The sequence below is a fragment of the Rattus norvegicus genome, chromosome 15, assembly GCF_021556685.1.
Source record: "Rattus norvegicus strain SHRSP/BbbUtx chromosome 15, alternate assembly SHRSP_T2T, whole genome shotgun sequence".
Classification (NCBI taxonomy): domain Eukaryota; kingdom Metazoa; phylum Chordata; class Mammalia; order Rodentia; family Muridae; genus Rattus; species Rattus norvegicus.
In genome coordinates this window covers 84,127,042-84,136,081 of record NC_141548.1, presented here as the reverse complement: position 1 = coordinate 84,136,081, position 9,040 = coordinate 84,127,042, and the positions used below count along the sequence as shown (strand labels likewise).

The window sequence follows — 9,040 nt, the reverse complement described above, 5'->3', positions numbered from 1 at the left end:
TTTCGGAGCTGGGGACCGAACCCAGGGCCTCTCGCTTTCTAGGCAAGCGCTCTACCACTGAGCTAAATCCCCAACCCAATAAGGTTTTTTTTTAATTCACCTTAACCATGGTGATGATTATAAGTTTCCTTTGTTTGACTGTACTTCTCTGTTCTTGCTTAACCGTCATTTGACTACACACACCCCCACTGTAGCAATCCAAGGTATTCTACGGGGTCAGATAGAAGTCTGAGTTGCTCAAATTCTTTATCCCTGCACTCAAAAAAGCATAAAATAAAAGACAGGGAGAAGGAATTATTAGATTAAAGGAGTGTTCAGCTGGACAGTGGTGGTGCACACCTTTGATCCCAGCACTTAGGAGGCAGAGGGCAGTGGATCTCTGTGCATTTGAGGCTAGCTGATCTACAGAACAAGGACCAGGGCGACCAAGGTTACACAGAGAAACCATGCCTTAACAAACAAAAGACAAACAACAGCAATAACAACGCAAGAAAGAGTAGAGTGTGCACCAGTGGTAACACACAGCTCTTATTTAAATTCTGATTCAAGCAGACTACAAAAGGAGTCATGCGACAAGATTTGTGACAGCAAATTGTTATCTTGGACTATGACAATTGTATTATATTGCTTTAAGAAAATAATTATGATCAGCTGGTCATAATGGCCTTCATTCCCAGCACTTCAGAGGCAGAGGGAGGCAAACCTTTGAGTTTGAGGATAGACTGGTTTACAAATTGAGTTCCAGGACAGCAAAGGCTACACAGTGAGACCCTGTCTCGAAAATGAATAAATAAATAAGAATCATTTCAGCTGCCATGGTTTAATAATGAGTAGGCATTGTTCAAAAGCCACTGAGGGAGGGGATGGTAAGGGAGGCTCAGGTGACAAGTCATCCCCGATTAACAGCAGTTGGACAGTAAGTTCTTTGGGATAAAATACTACTGACTTTGTGTTTATATGAAAATCTCCATACTAAAATCTGTTTACCTTTTGGAACATTACCATGTCTTATGAAAGGTCTAAAGACCAGAGCATGTCAGCTTATACACATGTTTGTTCACACAGCAGCTTATGTCACGTTATTGGGCTGAATCATACATGCTGCGGAACTGAAGTAGGTTTCGCTCCAGACCATTTATGTTTTGACTGGTGACACATGGATTGGTAAAACCTAGCTACTCAGGGACACTGGCAGCAGAATGATACCTGCTTGGCTCCGGCAAGTTTTCAAAAGTGGTTTTATACTTAGATCATTGACAAGCATTGATTCGACTAAAGTCATCAAAGCGTTGTGTGTACTGAGAAGCTGACAGAGGGATCGTTCTAAATGAGCTCAGGACTCTCACCTGTCATGGTGCAGAGTGGAAGGCAAGTAGTCCTGGTTCACTGGCATACGAGTAGGGAGTAATACCAGAAAACAGCCTGCTGTGGTGGTACATACCATTGAGGCCTGCTCCTCCTAGCATAGCTGTGGCCATTTTGTTCCATGCCTGCCTGCCACCTATTTCATATTGTTGACAGAAAAAAATAACTTCACTCAGACCACATACCTTGTTATGTTCTGCATGTTCTGAGGTTGGTTAACCTTGAGAAATTTGACAAACAGAATCTCCACTTAGGACCAATCGAATAAAGGTCTGTTCTGTCTAGTTAGCCAAAATAGCTTGAGGCAGAGATGACCACTGGGCAACACTTCCTGCATCTGAACACGTGCTCACTGTGGTTTCTTTTCTTTATAAGCTGACCCTGAGAAATGTTCAAGGTCCAGCCTTAGCTCCTGAGTCTAGCTTGTGACCCTGATGGATGAGTCTTGGGAGTGTCCATTAAACAAGCAATTCTTACTTAACTGAGAGCAGGGTCTGAGTGGTTTTTGTGGCGATTCTTGAACCCCAACACATACCTGACCTATAATCCCAGCACTTAAGAGCTGAGGCAGGAGGATTGTGAGTCTGAGGATACCTACATCAATTACCAAGACCTTGCATCAAACATGATAAATAAAAGAAAATTAATAATGTACACAAAAGGGTGACACTCATCTATAATCTTTATATTTGGGAAGTCAGCCTGGTTTATGAAGTGAGGTCTATGCAACCTAGAAATCTATAGCAAGATCCTGTCTCAAAAACCAGAATGAAACCAGGCAACTAACTAACCAACCAACCAACCAGTCAGCCAGCCAACCAACTAACCAACCAGCCAACCAGCCAACCAACTAACCAAAACAAAAATGAAAAAAAAAACTAGAAAGAAAAAAAGTCAAGTTTTTCCTTTCTTTTTCCCTCCTCTTCCTCCTCTTCCTCCTCTTCCTCCTCTTCCTCTTCCTCCTCTTCCTCCTCCTCCTCCTCTTCTTCTTCTTCTTCTCCCCACTTTCTGTCTCTCTTCTTTTCTCTTTTTCTTTTTCTCTTCCATTTTGGCTTTTTGAGACAGGGTTTCTCTGTGTAGCCTTGGATATCCTGGATCTTGCTCTGTAGACCAGGCTGGCCTTGAACTCATAGAGATGTGCTTGCCTTTGCCTCCCAAATGCTAAGATAAAAGGCACTCACCATCACCCTGCAAAAACAGTTACTTTCAAGACTGTAGTGTAATGGCAGTCTCCAATAGTGTGCGGCCATGTGGTTTCATAAGTCTGCTCCCTCTTCTGAACCATTCAAAAGAGTGTAGCTTTCCTCTCTCTCCTTTATACCTCTTTTCTAAGCATGCTTTCCACAACACGTCTTTCTCCTCTTTATCTAAAGGTCTCCTCTCCACCCTGGGTCTGCCTGCTGCTATAAGTCTGACCTCCATGCCTGCTTACTTCAGACAACATGGGCTTTTCCCTTCTCTTCTCCACTGTCCTCCCCTGGGGAGCTGCCAAGATTTACAATTTGCCGGCGCTGAGACCTTTTCCTTCTTATAAACTCAAATAAAAATTTCCTTGAGATTAAAAAAAGAAGAAAATCAGAGAGCAATGCCACAACTTATTATCATTCTGTGTTTATTGTTAAGACTTTAAACACAGTCGTGGCCGTACAAAGTATTTTCCTTCCCTTCCGCGTAGGAGGCCATCCTGTTTATCAGCGAGGCTATTGTTATGTCTCTAAGAGAATTCATTTTTAAAAAGTTTATTTATAAAAAAAAAGTTTATTTATGTTTTAAAGTGTATGTGTGTGAGACATACCTGACTGTATGTCTGTGTATCACCTGCATCTAGAACCCCAAGAGGCTAGAAGACGACTTCCAAGAGTCTCCTGGAACTGTAGCTACTGATAGTTGTTAGCCCCCATGTGAGTGGCGGGAACCAAATCTGGGTCCTCTGCAAGAGCAAGTGCTACTAATGACGGAGGCATCTTTCCAGCTCTGTAACAAGTTTATTAACTAGTTTAAGACTTTCTTTTTTACATACATCGTTTTATTCATTTACATTTCTTTTTTTTTCCAGTATGGTATAATTTATCTTTTTTTTTTTTATTAACTTGAGTATTTCTTATATACATTTCGAGTGTTATTCCCTTTCCCGGTTTCCGGGCAAACATCCCCCACCCCCCTCCCCTTCCTTATGGGTGTTCCCCTCCCAACCCTCCCCCCATTGCCGCCCTCCCCCCATAGACCAGTTCACTGGGGCTTCAGTCTTAGCAGGACCCAGGGCTTCCCCTTCCACTGGTGCTCTTACTAGGATATTCATTGCTACCTATGGGGTCAGAGTCCAGGGTCAGTCCATGTATGGTCTTTAGGTAGTGGCTTAGTCCCTGGAAGCTCTGGTTGCTTGGCATTGTTGTACTTTTGGGGTCTCGAGCCCCTTCAAGCTCTTCCAGTTCTTTCTCTGACTCCTTCAATAGGGGACCTATTCTCAGTTCAGTGGTTTGCTGCTGGCATTCGCCTCTGTATTTGCTGTATTCTGGCTGTGTCTCTCAGGAGCGATCTACATCCGGCTCCTGTCGGTCTGCACTTCTTTGCTTCATCCATCTTGTCTAATTGGGTGGCTGTATATGTATGGGCCACCTGTGGGGCAGGCTCTGAATGGGTGTTCCTTCAGTCTCTGTTTTAATCTTTGCCTCTCCCTTCCCTGCCAAGGGTATTCTTTTTCCTCATTTAAAGAAGGAGTGAAGCCTTCACATTTTGATCATCCGTCTTGAGTTTCGTTTGTTCTAGGGATCTAGGGTAATTCAAGCATTTGGGCTAATAGCCACTTATCAATGAGTGCATACCATGTATGTCTTTCTGTGATTGGGTTAGCTCACTCAGGATGATATTTTCCAGTTCCAACCATTTGCCTACGAATTTCATAAACTCGTTTTTGATAGCTGAGTAATATTCCATTGTGTAGATGTACCACATTTTCTGTATCCATTCCTCTGTTGAAGGGCATCTGGGTTCTTTCCATTTTCTGGCTATTATAAATAAGGCTGCGATGAACATAGTGGAGCACGTGTCTCTTTTATATGTTGAGGCATCTTTTGGGTATATGCCCAAGAGAGGTATAGCTGGATCCTCAGGCAGTTCAATGTCCAGTTTTCTGAGGAATCTCCAGACTGATTTCCAGAATGGTTGTACCAGTCTGCAATCCCACCAACAATGGAGGAGTGTTCCTCTTTCTCCACATCCTCGCCAGCATCTGCTGTCACCTGAGTTTTTGATCTTAGCCATTCTCACTGGTGTGAGGTGAAATCTCAGGGTTGTTTTGATTTGCATTTCCCTTATGACTAAAGAACATTTCTTTAGGTGTTTCTCAGCCATTCGGCATTCCTCAGCTGTGAATTGTTTGTTTAGCTCTGAACCCCATTTTTTAATAGGGTTATTTGTTTCCCTGCGGTCTAACTTCTTGAGTTCTTTGTATATTTTGGATATAAGGCCTCTATCTGTTGTAGGATTGGTAAAGATCTTTTCCCAATCTGTTGGTTGCCGTTTTGTCCTAACCATAGTGTCCTTTGCCTTACAGAAGCTTTGCAGTTTTATGAGATCCCATTTGTCGATTCTCGATCTTAGAGCATAAGCCATTGGTGTTTTGTTCAGGAAATTTTTTCCAGTGCCCATGTGTTCCAGATGCTTCCCTAGTTTTTCTTCTATTAATTTGAGTGTGTCTGGTTTGATGTGGAGGTCCTTGATCCACTTGGACTTAAGCTTTGTACAGGGTGATAAGCATGGATCGATCTGCATTCTTCTACATGTTGCCCTCCAGTTGAACCAGCACCATTTGCTGAAAATGCTATCTTTTTTCCATTGGATGGTTTTGGCTCCTTTGTCAAAAATCAAGTGACCATAGGTGTGTGGGTTCATTTCTGGGTCTTCAATTCTATTCCATTGGTCTATCTGTCTGTCTCTGTACCAATACCATGCAGTTTTTATCACTGTTGCTCTGTAATACTGCTTGAGTTCAGGGATAGTGATTCCCCCTGAAGTCCTTTTATTATTGAGGATAGCTTTAGCTATCCTGGGTTTTTTGTTATTCCAGATGAATTTGCAAATTGTTCTGTCTAACTCTTTGAAGAATTGGATTGGTATTTTGATGGGGATTGCATTGAATCTGTAGATTGCTTTTGGTAAAATGGCCATTTTTACTATATTAATCCTGCCAATCCATGAGCATGGGAGATCTTTCCATCTTCTGAGGTCTTCTTCAATTTCTTTCCTCAGTGTCTTGAAGTTCTTATTGTACAGATCTTTTACTTGCTTGGTTAAAGTCACACCGAGGTACTTTATATTATTTGGGTCTATTATGAAGGGTGTCGTTTCCCTAATTTCTTTCTCGGCTTGTTTCTCTTTTGTATAGAGGAAGGCAACTGATTTATTTGAGTTAATTTTATACCCAGCCACTTTGCTGAAGTTGTTTATCAGCTTTAGTAGTTCTCTGGTGGAACTTTTGGGATCACTTAAATATACTATCATGTCATCTGCAAATAGTGATATTTTGACCTCTTCTTTTCCGATCTTTATCCCCTTGATCTCCTTTTGTTGTCTGATTGCTCTGGCTAGAACTTCAAGAACTATATTGAATAAGTAGGGAGAGAGTGGGCAGCCTTGTCTAGTCCCTGATTTTAGTGGGATTGCTTCAAGTTTCTCTCCATTTAGTTTAATGTTAGCAACTGGTTTGCTGTATATGGCTTTTACTATGTTTAGGTATGGGCCTTGAATTCCTATTCTTTCCAGGACTTTTATCATGAAGGGGTGTTGAATTTTGTCAAATGCTTTCTCAGCATCTAATGAAATGATCATGTGGTTCTGTTCTTTCAGTTTGTTTATATAATGGATCACGTTGATGGTTTTCCGTATATTAAACCATCCCTGCATGCCTGGGATGAAGCCTACTTGATCATGGTGGATGATTGTTTTGATGTGCTCTTGAATTCAGTTTGCCAGAATTTTATTGAGTATTTTTGCGTCGATATTCATAAGGGAAATTGGTCTGAAGTTCTCTTTCTTTGTTGTGTCTTTGTGTGGTTTAGGTATAAGAGTAATTGTGGCTTCGTAGAAGGAATTCGGTAGGGCTCCATCTGTTTCAATTTTGTGGAATAGTTTGGATAATATTGGTATGAGGTCTTCTCTGAAGGTTTGATAGAATTCTGCACTAAACCTGTCTGGACCTGGGCTCTTTTTGGTTGGGAGACCTTTAATGACTGCTTCTATTTCCTTAGGAGTTATGGGGTTGTTTAACTGGTTTATCTGTTCCTGATTTAACTTCGATACCTGGTATCTGTCTAGGAAATTGTCCATTTCCTGAAGATTTTCAAATTTTGTTGAATATAGGTTTTTATAGTAAGATCTGATGATTTTTTGAATTTCCTCTGAATCTGTAGTTATGTCTCCCTTTTCATTTCTGATTTTGTTAATTTGGACGCACTCTCTGTGTCCTCTCGTTAGTCTGGCTAAGGGTTTATCTATCTTGTTGATTTTCTCAAAGAACCAACTTTTGGTTCTGTTGATTCTTTCTATGGTCCTTTTTGTTTCTACTTGGTTGATTTCAGCTCTGAGTTTGATTATTTCCTGCCTTCTACTCCTCCTGGGTGTATTTGCTTCTTTTTGTTCTAGAGCTTTTAGGTGTGCTGTCAAGCTGCTGACATATGCTCTTTCCTGTTTCTTTCTGCAGGCACTCAGCGCTATGAGTTTTCCTCTTAGCACAGCTTTCATTGTGTCCCATAAGTTTGAGTATGTTGTATCTTCATTTTCATTAAATTCTAAAAAGTTTTTTTTTTTTTAAGATTTATTTATTTATTTATTATAAGTACACTGTAGCTGTCTCCAGATACACCAGAAGAGGGCATCAGATATCTTTTTTTTTTTTTTTTGGTTCTTTTTTTCAGAGCTGGGGACTGAACCCAGGGCCTTGCGCTTCCTAGGTAAGCGCTCTACCACTGAGCTAAATCCCCAGCCCCTCTAAAAAGTTTTTAATTTTTCTTTATTTCTTCCTTGACCAGGTTATCATTGAGTAGAGCATTGTTCAATTTCCACGTATATGTGGGCATTCTTCCCTTATTGTTATTGAAGACCAGTTTTAGGCCATGGTGGTCCGATAGCACGCATGGGATTATTTCTATCTTTCTGTACCTGTTGAGGCCCGTTTTTTAACCAATTATATGGTCAATTTTGGAGAAAGTACCATGAGGAGCTGAGAAGAAGGTATATCCTTTTGCTTTAGGATAGAATGTTCTATAAATATACGTTAAGTCCATTTGGCTCATGACTTCTCTTAGTCTGTCGACATCACTGTTTAATTTCTGTTTCCATGATCTGTCCATTGATGAGAGTGGGGTGTTGAAATCTCCCACTATTATTGTGTGAGGTGCAATGTGTGTTTTGAGCTTTAGTAAGGTTTCTTTTACGTATGTAGGTGCCCTTGTATTTGGGGCATAGATATTTAGGATTGAGAGTTCATCTTGGTGGATTTTTACTTTGATGAATATGAAGTGTCCTTCCTTATCTTTTTTGATGACTTTTAGTTGGAAATTGATTTTATTTGATATTAGAATGGCTACTCCAGCTTGCTTCTTCTGACCATTTGCTTGGAAAGTTGTTTTCCAGCCTTTCACTCTGAGGTAGTGTCGTCTTTGTCTCTGAGGTGTGTTTCCTGTAGGCAGCAGAATGCAGGGTCCTCGTTGAGTATTCAGTTTGTTAATCTATGTCTTTTTATTGGGGAGTTGAGGCCATTGATATTGAGAGATATTAAGGAATCGTGATTATTGCTTCCCGTTATATTCATATTTGGATGTGAGGTTATGTTTGTGTGCTTTCATTCTCTGTGGGGTGCTGCCCACGGGCTCTCTGCAGTGGCAGCAACCAGGAAGATTCATTTACATTTCAAATGATATCCTGCTTCCTGGGCGCCCCTCCACAGACCTAAGACTTTCAGAAGACATTAAAAACCCCATTGGCTAGTGGCGCCAGTTCGTCAATGAGGCAACATGGCGTCGCCGACGGTCGCTTCGCGTTTGTACTCCTTGCTGTTCCACAGGACCTCCACCTTCGCCCTCACCATCGCAGTGAGCTCCCTGTTCTTCGAGCGGGCCTTCGATCAGGGTGCAGACGCGATCTATGATCACAGCAAGGAGGGGAAACTGTGGAAACACATAAAGCACAAGTACGAGAACCAGGAGTAACTCCTTGCGCCTTCCGGCCAGAAGGGACAGGCACCCGTCAGCTGTCAGCCTGGAGCTGGGGCCTCAGCCTGAGGATGAGCCTCAAGTCTCTTCATGGACCACCAGTGCGTTGGCAAGCAGCGCCTCCACCGTACAAACGGACTCTAACTTCTGCTGTGTTTGAAGTGCATTTGACTACGGCTGTCAACACATAAATGTAAATTGTTCATGCGGAAAAAGAAAAAGAAAAAAAAAAAAAAAACCATTGGCGAAGGAGCTAGTGAGCTGGTGGGCTGACCTACTCAGCCACTACCCAGGCCCAGATCCTGGGTTTTGAGCTGGCCTACTCCATCATCTATCCTACCCATGAACTGTTAGAGCAATGAAGGGATTGTTCCTGCAGACCCGAAGCTGCAGGATCTCCATGACACAGGGCAACACCAGGATATCCCAGAGAAGTCCCAGTGGGGATCCAGTACTGAGAGAGTAGC

The 9,040-nt window shown here is 41.9% G+C and overlaps 1 non-coding gene and 1 pseudogene across 1 annotated transcript; one reads left to right on the top strand and one right to left on the bottom strand.

Annotated features, from left to right (window-relative positions):
* Window positions 1–75, bottom strand: Trnas-aga (transfer RNA serine (anticodon AGA)). Its single transcript has one exon. It is a non-coding gene; the product is annotated as a tRNA-Ser (tRNA).
* Uqcr10-ps1 (ubiquinol-cytochrome c reductase, complex III subunit X, pseudogene 1) lies at window positions 8,348–8,780 on the top strand (annotated as a pseudogene).